Genomic DNA, 13,987 nt, shown 5'->3' with positions numbered 1-13,987 from the left:
GTCGATTTTCACAAAATGCGCAATATTATTGCATGAAAAGTGTTTATTTATTGTTCTGCTGCATTGTACGATGACGTTTTAGGAAGAATATATATCGACGAAGGTTGTAAACCTTGGAGAAACTCATTTCCGTAAGTAGTTTTTTGTGTAAAATTGAAGAAATGTGTCTCCGATGCATGAAACTGTTACCCAAAGTATGTTCATTTTACTTGATTTCATGTCTAAAAATACATATCTCAAACGATCGGTATGCAAAGATATATTTTTGGAAAGGTGCTGCACATTAAAATGTGTTCCCTATTTATAAGCTGGTATTGCCAGTTTTCCATAGAACCAGCTTGAATAAATCGCGGTGTGTAAGGGGTGACCTTCCACGTAGTACACCCAATTGTCAACCTCACTTCCACCCTGGATTGCATTTTGCAGACGAACGAGGCTCTGGCGACTGGCTTTATGGCCAGTATAATTCTATATGTTGTCCTGTCTTTTGTCCTTATGTGAGCTGAGTGCCTCTCAACAGCCTCAGCTTTTAACCGAAGTCAGAATATTTTATTTAATATTTTAGTGACGACACGACATTACAGTTATGTACTTTTAGTTATGGCAAGGGGCTGGACGGGTGCAAAATAGCCTAAGTGCTGACGCACCTGAAATTTTAAATTCAAATTCAAATGAATAAATTTCACACTTGTTCCCCATAACTGAATAGTGGTGCAACTCTCCTAATGCTCTTGTCTACTCTTTCGACGGGCACTCTACATGCTGGCAAGTGAAGTAGGTTGCGGGGAATACGCTTCAAACCAACCAGACAACAGTGGTGGCGCCGAGAGTTATGACCTGGCGGGAAGACGTACTACGCGCATCTCGTTCTACAGGTTGCTGCGTTTCTTATCGCGTTGGATTGGTCGCTTCCCCGGTCCCACTTCCCTTGCCTTTGTAGGGCGCCTGCCGTAAGTCCGGACAAGAGCAATAGAAGAATTTACAATTGGAAACGTGCATTAGTCACTAAAGAGTGACTGTTTTCACAAAAATATGATATTACAGTGAGTGTTGAAATAAATGTATTGCGAAAGATGGCAATGTTCCGCTAGAAAAACAGAATATCTTTCGAGACAGCTGATTTGAGAAAGAAATGTTAATAGAGGAAGTTTTAAGTCCAATGTATGCACAGTAAGGCTAAATGGGACTGGACCTACAGTTTAAAGTGAGATCCGACAAGGCTACGACTACCGCTGCGTCATCGGAGAGGCCCTACCGATAAATGGCACGAGCAATACACAACGTTGTTTACGATATTTGAAAATGTATGCAGAATGCGACGCCGAAACCACATTTTGTCTTACAGTAATATCACAGTCGAACAGAAAAATTGTTAAAGTAAAAAAAAGTAAAAAAAAATAAAAAAAAAAAAATTGTTACATTGTTTAATTCATAAATTAGTGTTTTTACTTATTGTTTCACGCACGCACGTACGCACACGCTAACGCACGCACACACAGTTTGTTGTGTATGTACAAGGTTGAAATGTGCACATTTATGTGGTCTTCCTAAAACATGTTTTCAAAAGTAGAATAGTGATTGTGCATCAAAATATAGGTTCCGGTAACAAAAATGTACGAGAATGTGATTAAGCCTTGCACGAAGTCTGTAGCAACAATACCTAGCCGTAGCTGATGTTCGCACGATGGGTAAGTGAAGTGGCGGCTGGTGGTCTGGCTCTAGGAGTGTGAACATCAGTCTCGCGTCCAGAAGAAGTATTATTATACGTATAACCCCTCTCAAATATTTGGACCCGTTTTGGAGTACATAATGATGCTAAATGTATCGGCAACCCAAGATGAGGCTATGACAGAGTTATATTTCATGATTTTTTTAACACGGATATTTTACAAATTTCAAATATTTTGGAAATTATCCGCCAAGTACGAGAAGAACAATGTTATTGTGCAATACGTAATTGAGCATTCCATAACCTGACAAAATCACTCAAAACATAGAAATACCGAACTACAATATCAATACTATTGTCGATTTGCAAAGTATTTCGTTTAAACTACCTCCCTCGCTCAGCTGATATTAATGAACAAGGAGAATAATAACACTGGCGTACACACCAAGGAAGCTGATCCAACTATCACATGGAAGAAATCAGTTGTAATCTATCTAGCTGTCGTTCGTTTCTAATGTCAGACTGATCAATCCAAGTAAATCAAGCGAAAGCAAAATAATAATAATTCTTAAATAATATTACAGTACTCACTCAGTCTTCACTGCCCTGATTCGTACTTCAGAATGTTTCCTTCACTTCAGCCGTATACATATATACTGCAGTTGCTACAGGCTTTCTAGCTAACTTCCTTCAAAAAATTCAACAACGTTAAGTGTTAAGTCTCTGCTTCCCCTATTCATCATGAAATCAAACACTTTGCACTGAAGCAGGAACGACATTTTGACAGCGCTAAAGAAATTTTGCAAAGCAGTAACAGGCACACAATGCAAGACAGATGACTGATTGATGTACGCTTTCTCCGCGTGGGTTGATAATTCGACTACTGCGCCACATAGACTGTTTATTTTGGCCAAAAGTCACTAAGCAAAGGCAATATCAGGCACGTTTAAAACACCAGTTTCGCGCTTTCAGTTGTCCTTCTTCCCTTTGCCTTCTTTCTTGCCCCTGTCATGCTCGGGACAGAATGAGAGCGACAATATACAATCAAAATTACCATTTTCTAAAATAAAAAATAAAAAAATAAATAGAAAACCTATTTGCAATGATGTATAGGTTGAATGGACACCGTCACACGATCTGCAATAAAATGGGTTTGCAACACTACATTTGCTAACACACCAAATGCTGCATTCATGTGTTTCCTAAATGATGCAAAATCCACAGGCACGGCGCCCAAGCCAGACCAGTGGTCGGAAGTAGCGCGCTACTTGTAGCGTCGCTACTGTAGCTAGCTACAAAATTTGAAGCTGTCGCTGTAGCGACGCTACATTTTGAAAATTGTAGTTGCAGCAGTAGCGAAGCTACAAAATTTTCGCTACAGCTACATTATTTCTCTGCATTTTGAGATAAATTTTGAAAGTGGCAATAGGTGTCTTTCACCTACGTCACAAACTGTTGCCTTGTGGGATCGAGCAGCCATGTTTGCGACTGGTAATCGTAAAGAAAAGAAATTAAAGCGGGCGGGCGGGAGATTTACCATGTTACTCTGCCGTATTTAGTTGTTTAACAGAAACTCACGTTCGAATAGGAGTAGCGTAGCGAGTTACTTTTTGGTAAATGTAGCTGTAGCGAAGCTACTCTTAACATGTAGCGTTCTCATCAATGGAAGACACAATCAGCGTCCTCTACGTGACTGCTGCAACAGCGTCAGAGGGAACGTAACTCTCATTGTGCGAACGTGTCTCGGTCGAAGCGGGTTTATATCACTGATCGCACGCTACTCCACCACTTCTCTTGGTAAAGCAGCGTGGGAACACATGATGTTTTGAAGGAGATGGAGTTCAATAAATAAGTATAGTAATAATGATTTGCATTAGAGATTTATTTGGGTCTGCACGCGCGAATGTGCAGAAGGGCAGAAGGAGCTACTGGTAATTACATTTCTTTAGGATGTTGCGATGCGTCAGTGAGAACAACCTCAACATGAGGAAAATTGCATCATGCCGGATTCGCAGTATTGTCACAATTGCGCAACCATCATATACAGACTTCATGCAAGTCTTGATGACATTCTGGTGCATTTTTGCCATGGGCTACATGGATCCACAATCACTTTTCTACCTTTGTAAACATGTTTTAGGGCAGTCCACAAAATGGTATTCATTTCAACCTTGTTCTACATACACCATGCACCGACCCTTTTTGGCACTCCTCACATCGACATGGGCTCAAACTGACAATTCTCACTACCTGTATGCACTGCTTTATCACTTTTTTTGACAGTGTTGCCACTACATTACTCACAACCCACGTATTTTATTAAATTGATTCATCAGGAAGTAAAATGAAAGCAAAGAAAATCGCAGCATGTGACTTAAGTGACTTTTCCCGAAAAGCTTAGAATTCTTATTGAAGTGTCAGTATTTTCGTTTTACAAATGGGATAGGTTGTTCCTTTCACATCCACACTTTGGCGGAGGAAATTGTTATATGTTCTTTTTTCGTACAATACTACACAGGTCTGAAGAAACTGAGTTCACATTGTGCAACAACAATGTCACAAAATGTGACTTTAAATTATTATTCACAGATGAATCGTAAATGTCAACGCAGAATTTGCTAGAAACGTATTTACAAGTTTTCAATTATTTCAGTTAATGTCCTAACTTGGCCCTTTTCTTGTTTGAATTAGCTACACTTATTATTGTTCTTTTATTGTCTGCTTTCTAATATATTAAAATAAATACATAATACAAAACCATGAACTTTATAATAATATTTCGACAATTAAAACCTTCACACTACTGATACATAGGTAATTTTTCTAATAAGAGCACATAATCAATGATAATCTCATGATAATCAATTACGCTGATCCACTACTATTTGTCATTAAATCTACTAACTCACCACTAACCAAAATCGCGTCATCTCACATCGAGTACCAACCTGTATGTATCTACATTGGTTATATTTACGCGAAGATCTGGCAACATAGCCCGAGGTTAGTAGTGTATATTTGAGAGTTCCACCCATCCTTTTTGTCGTTTTCCATTTTCGTGGTCGATATGCATCGCAACTTTTGTTTTACGACCTTTTACGGGCTACGTTAACCAACAAGGATTGTTTTTTGTCTACGTCTTTTTTTTTTTCTTATGACCTTTTACGATCTTATGTGATATAACTTAATCTATTCGCTTTTTTTACCTCTTGTAAATTTTCGCCTTGTTGTTTCTTACGCTGAGCTACTTTTCATTTTTTTTTTACGATCTTTTATGTGATAAACTAACATACCTATGCATGTCTTTTCTAATTCGCAAACAGATTTTGACCAAGAGTGTAACCGTTTTCGAGATCCGGTCGCCATTTTGAAAGGGAGGACATCGAGACGATGCTAACGCAAAAAAACCGAGCTCTCTACGATCGTCCGTTACGAGCGATGAAAAAAATTCGGCAATTGGGGTTTGGACATAAACCCCCTACCCCTTGAAGTTAGGATGACCAAATTTTTAAACTCGTACTCTACATCACCAAAATCGAGAAGGGGTACCTTATGTACTAATGGGGAGATTTTTCAATATTTTTTTTCGCGCTATCTCTCACCGTTTTCGAGATATTTGCTATTTTATGTTTTTTAACTCGGCACTTGGAAAAATTTCAGAGAGGGTTTCATGATGACCTATGTTAATTTTGCTAGGATATAAAGGAGGACATCGGGACGATGCTAACGCAAAAAACCCGATAGTTCTACGACTATTTGTTTGGAAATTACGAATGATCAAAGTTTCAAATGTCGGACCAACCCCCCTCCCCCCTGAACTTAGGACCATCAAACTTGGTATATGTATTCTAGAGTCTCAAAATCTAGAAGGGTTACCTAAGAGTACCCAACGAGGAGATTTTTCGATTTATTTTTGCCCTATCTCAACGTTTTCGAGATATTCGAAATTTTAATTTTTTTAACGCTGGACTTGGAAAATATTTTCAGAGGGAATCCATGACGACCTAGGCCATTTTGAATTTCCAGTCGAAGAGGACACCGTGACTATGATAACGCAAAAAACCCCACGTCTCTTCGAAAGTTACAAAAATAAAATTTTCAACCCTTGACCTCAGGACCTCCAAATTTTGAGTGCGTACTCTACGTCATCGAAATCGACACGGGAGTATTTGGTGGGGACTTTCGCGATATCTCTCGCTGTTTCCGAGATACGGTCGCCATTTTACGATTTTTGTAATTTTGAAAAAAAAATCGGAAGATTTGAATTTTTGATAGGCAACGACAGAGTCATCAATGAGAAATACGTTGGAACTCTTAAATGTTGGAATATTTTCTGTCAATTTTTTCAGTGTGTGAATATTTCTTTTCCTTTTCATAGTTTAAGAATTAGGTGACATGCAACGATGAAGGACTTCTAGCAACACAAACGTAGCTTATGACGGCTTATTTCACTAAAATATGTCTTTAACTATTGTCATTTAGGAACAGCCATCTCCTTGTGGTAATTTTGGTAATGGCCAATTTGAAACTTGAGCCAAAAATAACAATGGAGGTGGCAATTAAAAGTTCGAAAAAATGACAATGGGTACCGGTTTCTCCAATCTAGTTAGAAATGGTTGGGTTTGAAATTTAAAAAGCGTATTTTGCATTTTTTTAAAAAAATATAAAAATATAAAATTTTTTACACGTTCGGATTTTACTTGTTGTACCCGAAAAATTCTATATAAATAACATAACTGAAAATTCTATCGTATTTGCAACCATAGTCCTTTAACTTGTTTTCGCCAGTTATTTCAAGTTTAAAGAGTCTTTTTACAAGGTGTTTTGGGTGTTTCCAAGGCGTATTTTGCATTTTTATAAAAATATAAACACATTGAATTTTTTACATGATCGGATTTTACTTGTTGTCCCCGAGAAATTCTATATAAATTACATACCTGAAAATTCTATCGTATTTGCGACCACTTGTTTCCGACAAATTATTTCAAGTTTAAAGAGTCCTTTTAGAAGGAGTTTCGGGTGTTTCCAAGGCGTATTTTGCATTTTTATAAAAATATAAACACATTGCATTTTTTACATGATTGGATTTTACTTATTTTCCCCGAGAAATTCTATATAAATAACATACGTGAAAATTCTATCGTATTTGCGACCATTGTCTTTTAACTTGTTGTCGACAAATTATTTCCAGTTTAAAGAGTATTTTTAGAAGGTGTTTCTTTGTTGTTCTAATTTTTTTACAAGATCGGATTTTACTTGTTGTCCCCAGGAAAAATTCTATAAGTAACATCTGCAAAAATTCCACCGTTGTTTACTTGACTTTTATTTTTGTTGATTTTTTGCGAAATATCATGCCGCAAGAAAAATTTATGACAATTTTCAAGCTAGTGTCGACAGTTCTCGTTGGGCCCGACATCAACGTAATTGTACATCGGAAAAAAAGTTGTTGCCCACCAAAGCTTGTCCTCAATGTGGAAAGAAAATTAGTATGAACAGCCTAAAAAGGCACATTAAGATTTGTAAAGCGTCATCTAATTTTGCAATTCCCGAAGCAGCAACGAGTAGTCAAATAGTTCTGACAAGAAAAACTGTAAATCCTGGAACTGGTGCGCCCTAGTCAAAACAGAGTAAGAAGTTGCAGGTTGAAGTCAAACTACGTCGAACTGCTTTCGGTACAAAACTAAAAACTTCCATGTTTTCAGATCAGAAGCATGCTCTGACATCAGTAGCGCCTTGAGTGAAATTAAATCTTCTGTAGTGGATCTTCTGAAAAACGAACTCGAAAACGATCCGATTAAGATTTTATGTCATTCTATCTTCTGAATATAGGAATTCCGATGATGAGATAGACACATTCCATCATTGCTCAAAAACTCAGTCCGATATTAGTAATTTGAACTTCATTTACGATCGTCTAATTGACGAAATGGTTAAAAAGCACGAAGAGTTCGAGGCTGATGGTTCAGGTTGAACATTGTGCGGAGTTCATCATGATTCAGATTCGAAAGTGACTCATTTCACGCCCCTTTCGAGAACCCCTCACGAATTACAGACGAAATTGAAGGTGCGTCTTGGCGGCTCTGCATTCGATTCATTGGTCAAATCATCCGGAGCGGGTTAGTCATTACACGAAATATGCAGATGAGTTTGAATATGCAATGACGGGCATCCAGTTCTTCTTAAAGATGTAACAAAATTAGAGTCGCGTGCGCTAGACGGTGTTGGCAATCGATTAGCTATTAATGTATATTCATTTACACCAGTTAAGCATGTTGTACATCCCGTCAGAAATAGCAATGTTGATGATGACAAAGCTCGTGTAATAAATTTCCTTCTTATTTCCAACAAGCATTGTCATTATTAGACTTTGATTCGTTCACTTTCCCGATTGGTTAGAAATCAATCAACCAAGCATAATGGCCACATCAAAGTTTGTCATGTATGTTTAACCACATTCAATGATAAAAAACAACTCAACTACCGAAAATATACCGGACGTCAAATTGCTATTGAAAAACTTCCCGAACATAACATGTATTGCAGTGACAACAAGCCTGTGCGAATGTTGATGCCGAAACCGAATAAGGTTGAAGAATTTAAAATGCAGAGTGCAATGTTAGAGCATCCCGTTATTATTATCGCAGATTTCAAAGCATTTCTCAAACCGCTGTTATATTGCGAACCGGATCTAGAACTTTCTTCCACCACATCTTATCAATTACACGAAGCATCCAGTTTCGGATATGTGGTTGTGTGGCGCTATTCACCAGAAAAACAAATGAGCCTTATGTATGCCGCGGAGTAGATGCTATCGAACGCTTTTTTGGATAAAACGGTCGAAGAGGTTGGGAAAGTTGGTTGCGTGTTGAAAAAATCGAAATCGATGCTTCTGTTACGCCCTACCAATTTGCAAATTCACGATGACACTGTTGTCTGTCCGTTCTTCAATTCAGGTTTCTCGTATGATAACAGAAAAGTATTCCACCACCATCATTACACCGGAAGCTACGTCGGGGCATTATATAATATCTCTAATCTAAAAATTCAAAAACCTAAATTCGTCCCTATATTCTTTCACAACGGCAGCGGATGTGATTTTCACCACCTAGTTAAGCTTCTTGCCTATGATCCGAAACATATAGGTGTCTTGGCCGAGAATAAGGAACGATATATCAGTCTCAGCAAGCAAGTGTTGATTCCAGCAAAGAAAAATGCAATCGAGATGAGGTTTCTAGATTCATACAGATTTCTTTCGGCTAGCCTCGACGCTCTAGCGAGTAAACTTTCAGTCGAACAATTCAAAATACCTAGAGTTCGTTTTCTCAACGTACATATATAACTTATTAGACGTAAAGGAGTGTATCCCTACGAGTATGTGACGAACCATTCCAAGTTTGAGGATGAATCACTTCCGCTACGGTGAAAGTTTTACAATCGACTCAAAGGTTCAGATATTACGGATGAAGAATATGAACACGCGAAATTAATGTGGAATGAATTGAAATGCAATACTCTCGGGGATTATCACAACGCATACTTGAAATTAGACGTAACAATACTCGCTGATGTTTTTCAAGCATTCAGGAACACGTCAGCGAATATTTACAAGTTAGATCCTGCACATTTTTACAGTCTTCCTGGTTTGGTGTGTTCGGCCATGTTGTTCCAAACAAAAATCAAACTAGAATCGATATCGGATGTAGATATGCTTCTCTTCATAGAAAGGGGGATACGGGGTGGAATGGTTCAATGATAGCAGAGACACGCAAAGGCAAACAACGGTCATATGTCTGAGGATCAATACGATCCAAATCAACCATCCAATTACATATTTTACGCTGATGTTAATAATCTATATGGATTCGCTATGATACAGAAACTTCCCTACGGTGATTTTGAATGGGTTGATCCCACTTCAATTGATATACAAAATGTCGACGATAGGGAACGTGGTTTCTTCGCAGAAGTGGACCTCGATTTCCACAACCAATAGGACGACATGTTTTCGGATTTACCTCCGACTACCAATATCAAATGTTCACCCGAGTCGATTCAACATAAGCTTTTATTGACTCTGGACCCTAAAAAGAGATATATCATACACTATAAAAATTTGAGATTTTTAATGGGAAAGGGGGTTCATATAGTGCAAATTCGAAGAGTTCTCAAGTTTAAACATTCTCCATGGTTGCGTTCATATATTGACGTTAATACCAAACATGGTACCGCCACCACTTCAGATATAGACAAAGATTTCTTCAAGCTGATGAATAACGCGGTATATGGAAAAACAATGGAGAACGTTAGAAAGCATACAGACATAAAATTGATTTCAGATAAAAATAAATGTAGAAAGTGGGTGGCTGATCCTAGATTCAAATCACGAAAATTTTCCAACAAGAATAAAGCACTTTTTAATCTCGAAATAAAATTAATGAAATTCAGAAAACCGATTTATGTTGGAGCTACGGTTCTCTACTTATCGAAGCTTCACATGTTCGAATTTTATTATAATGTTATGAAACCATTCTACAATGATAAAATATCGCTTTTGTACACAGACACAGAGAGTTTTATTTATTTCATACAAACACCGAACTTATACGAAGACCTGAAACATCCTCACATGTTTGATTATTTTCAAACTTCTTCCTACCCCCAACCGAACAGATTTGGAATTCCATCTCACAACAAAGGTTCTCGGCAAATTGAAATATCAATGTAATAGTGATATTATTGTTGAGTTTGCTGGCTTGCGTTCACAAATATATGCGATAAGAACAGAGAGTAACGTCACAAAGAAAGCTAAAGGAGTGGGCAAAAATACAGTTGCGAACAAACTCACATTCCATGATTACGTCGAGTGTCTTAACGCATTGTTGCCGATACTGAGAGCCGAGAAGAGGATCCAAAGCGTTGATCAACCAATAAAGTTAGAAAAGTAGCATTGGATCCTCACGACGATAAAATATGCATCCTGTCGTGTGGTGTTCACACATTGCCTTGGGGATACAACAGTTTGAGAGAAGGAAAAAAGGTAGCAAATGTCCATAATCAAAACAAGACAAAAAAGCTAAAGTAAAATCTATCATCAATCTCAATTTTTTTACATGCAAAAATAAATAAATAACCATGCCTATGAACTTGTTCGCATTCAGAAAGCAAATTATCATGGAAACTGCACCACCAAGTTTCGATTTGATTTGGTTTGATTTGGTGTTTTAAGTCCACTTTATGCACAGTATGGCTAATCGGGACTGGACCTACAGTTTAAAGTGGGATCCGAACCACTTGTGCCTCCACCGGGTATCGAACCCGGGACCCCTTGATTACAAGGCAATGACGCTACCACTGCGCCATGGGGGAGGCCCTACCAAGTTTCGATTTCGTACCTTCAATGTTATCTAAATTCAACGGTCTTTTGATCATTCACCTGAACAACATTGGGACGAAATACGATAACGAAGTTGGTAAAGCTTTTTACGTCTTCAAAAATATTCTCAATTTCTACAAGATTCCGATCAGCAGGAAACTTCAGATAATCGTGAATCCGGAGAATATGAGTGAAATCAAGGTTTTCTCCGGCAAGAACATTTACTGAATCAAGCATGATAAAATGGATGCTGCCACCACGTACGACGTTTCCACCGACGATTGTCTGTACGTCGAGCTTCTGGGAGAATACGACAAACTCATTTCTCTCTTCGTGGAATTGAGAATCACGTATCCGATAATAAATAAATAACCATATTGCCTAATGATATTTTTGGACACACGACGAACGAGGCTCACGCTAGCGAGATACTTATGATGGATGTCAGGGTTAAAAAGTTAAGGAGCGATCTGGTAGCTTTGCAAAATACACTCAACACAGGTCTACAGTCGTAAATAGCAAGTCTTCGGTCTCAATGCTTGGACCCCATTCTCAAAAAAGATTCTAAACTGAAATTGTAATTTTTACAGCGATAAAACAGGAATCGTGGACATGATCAGCACCAAACTCCACAACTTAATCTTGAACGACATTTAAGGAATGGGATACCTGATCAAAATAATCAACACTCTACCACCGAAATTTTGGAACGTGGCCGAAAGCAAGGGTCTCGTGAACGACATCATAAACAAATTACCGTTTGAAATGCATATCCCAGGTTATCAGTACTGCGGACCGGGTACCAAACTCGAACAACGCTTGGAAAAAGGAGACAGGGGAGTGAATTCGTTGGATACAGCATGCAAAGATCACGACATCACTTACAACATTCAAACAAATCTAGATGCACCTGACGAAGAAGATAGAAAATTGGAACATGCATCATTCGGGAGATTCATCAGCAGGGACACTTCTCTGAGGGAACGGGTTGCGGCGTTGGGCATAACCATCGAAATGAACACGAATAAAAAATTGGGATGGGGTCTGTATATAACGCCCTATACAAAATGGCTCAGCTTCAAATAACATAATTCCCTAATGCATTTCTACATAACATATTTACGATCACCTTCGATGAAGGTGATGGGAACATCGACTTGACCAAAATAACGTCGGAATTTCGTGAACCGTGGAAATGGTTCTCATGGACCACCTTCGGAAAATATGCGGCAAGAAGAGTTTGCAAGGTCTCGACGTCATGTTTCAAGCTGCAGGAGAAAAATTTGACAATAGGTTGGACGAGCTTCAGAAGGCGAGACAAGGAATGAGACAATACACCGACCATTGGAACAGGTCCAACATGGAAACAGCTCATTGTGTTGTTCCAAGCGCGACCTTTTTTGTTCGACTCCCACGATATATAAATAACCGATTGTGAAAAATAAAAAAAAATATCATGTGAATTACTCACAAAACTGATAGACATAGCGAGGAATCACCTACGAGAAATTAGCAATATCACATCGAACACAGAGACTAATAATATTATCGATCATATCTTCGCACTGAGCGAGACATTTTTCTTTTCAGAATATATATATATAACATAGCATCATCATGTAGCCCAAGGGTGTCGTTTACCAAGTACTGTACTCGAATCTCAAAAATCTTGATACCCTCAATGGGTTACTCACCAAGAAACAACGAGAAAAGAAACGTTCTTGCATATAGCATATGGTAGCGCTCCCCTCGCAAGAACCTTAATCGACTCAAAAAGGAACAAGGCAGAATTGGAAGAACAGAAACGTCACAATTTGGAAATGGAGAAAAAAGATAAAGGCCTCAAGAAGATTGCTTTGAACAAGTTTTAAAAAATGAAGAAGCACTCAGTAACAGCGACATTGAATCTCTGATCGAACCGTTGGGAAACAAACACTTTAGATGAGTTTTCATGTCAGATTCTTTACCCTCCGCAGTAAGAAAAATAGAGTGTGGAGTCGTCAACTTGGACAATTACAGGCACGCATTGGAAATGTTATCTCAATCGTTTTCTATTCTTTCGGTGGTGTTCCACCATCGCGTATAGTAAAATATATCAAAGCTTCCAACTTATACTACAACGACGAAAGAATCCAAGGTTTCGAGGAAGTGAACTGCGGTCATCTTAGCGTTTCCATGCTCGGCTTTCTGTCTCGAATAAATAAGCCATGAATTCTAGATTTCCAGAAAGCATTGTGGAACCTGAAACATCATTATCATGGGAGTGTTCCATCTCACAAGATCAATTTTGGTCTTGAAACTCACGTTCCACGATGATATCGTCTATCCTAAATCCATCGCCCTTCGTGCATTCTACAGGTTGTGAATTTCGTACGAGCAACTTCCACGACCATCGTCTATATCAACATATAATAAATAACCATCATGGAGCAAATCGAAAGTTACGAATTGCAATCTTTCCCTCCCAAGAAACGCACGTTAGCAAATCTCAAGGAACTGAACCGGGAATTCGAGTTCGATGTGGATGTCAGGGACGGATTTGTTCATCCTCACGGATCAGATCTTTACGTTAAATTCGACGTGGTGAAAATAGAAAATGGAGAAGCATTCCCTCCCAATGCAAATTTGAAACTCGTGGACATCTTCGTACCCTACCTGTTCTCGCAGGATAAAGTCAGAAAACACGGAACGGTCATCGATAGAGTCGATTATCCAGGCATCACCTCCACGATAGTGGGAACGTTGAAACTTTCGAAAACAGATGCCGCTTACTACCAAGCAGGAGGATTCGAAGCGGGAACGAAAATATAGACAAAAAGTTACACGGTACTGTTTCCCCATGCGTCCACTTCCGCGATTCTTTTCAGACTACAAGATCATGTGGAAAGGAGGTTTGAGGATCACTTTTCGCAGATCCTCGAAAGACAACAATCTTTTGGGTCCGG

The sequence above is a fragment of the Lepisma saccharinum genome, unplaced genomic scaffold, assembly GCF_977018435.1.
Source record: "Lepisma saccharinum unplaced genomic scaffold, izLepSacc3.1 HAP1_SCAFFOLD_98, whole genome shotgun sequence".
Lineage (NCBI taxonomy): Eukaryota > Metazoa > Arthropoda > Insecta > Zygentoma > Lepismatidae > Lepisma > Lepisma saccharinum.
Note: the sequence above shows the minus strand (reverse complement) of the source record.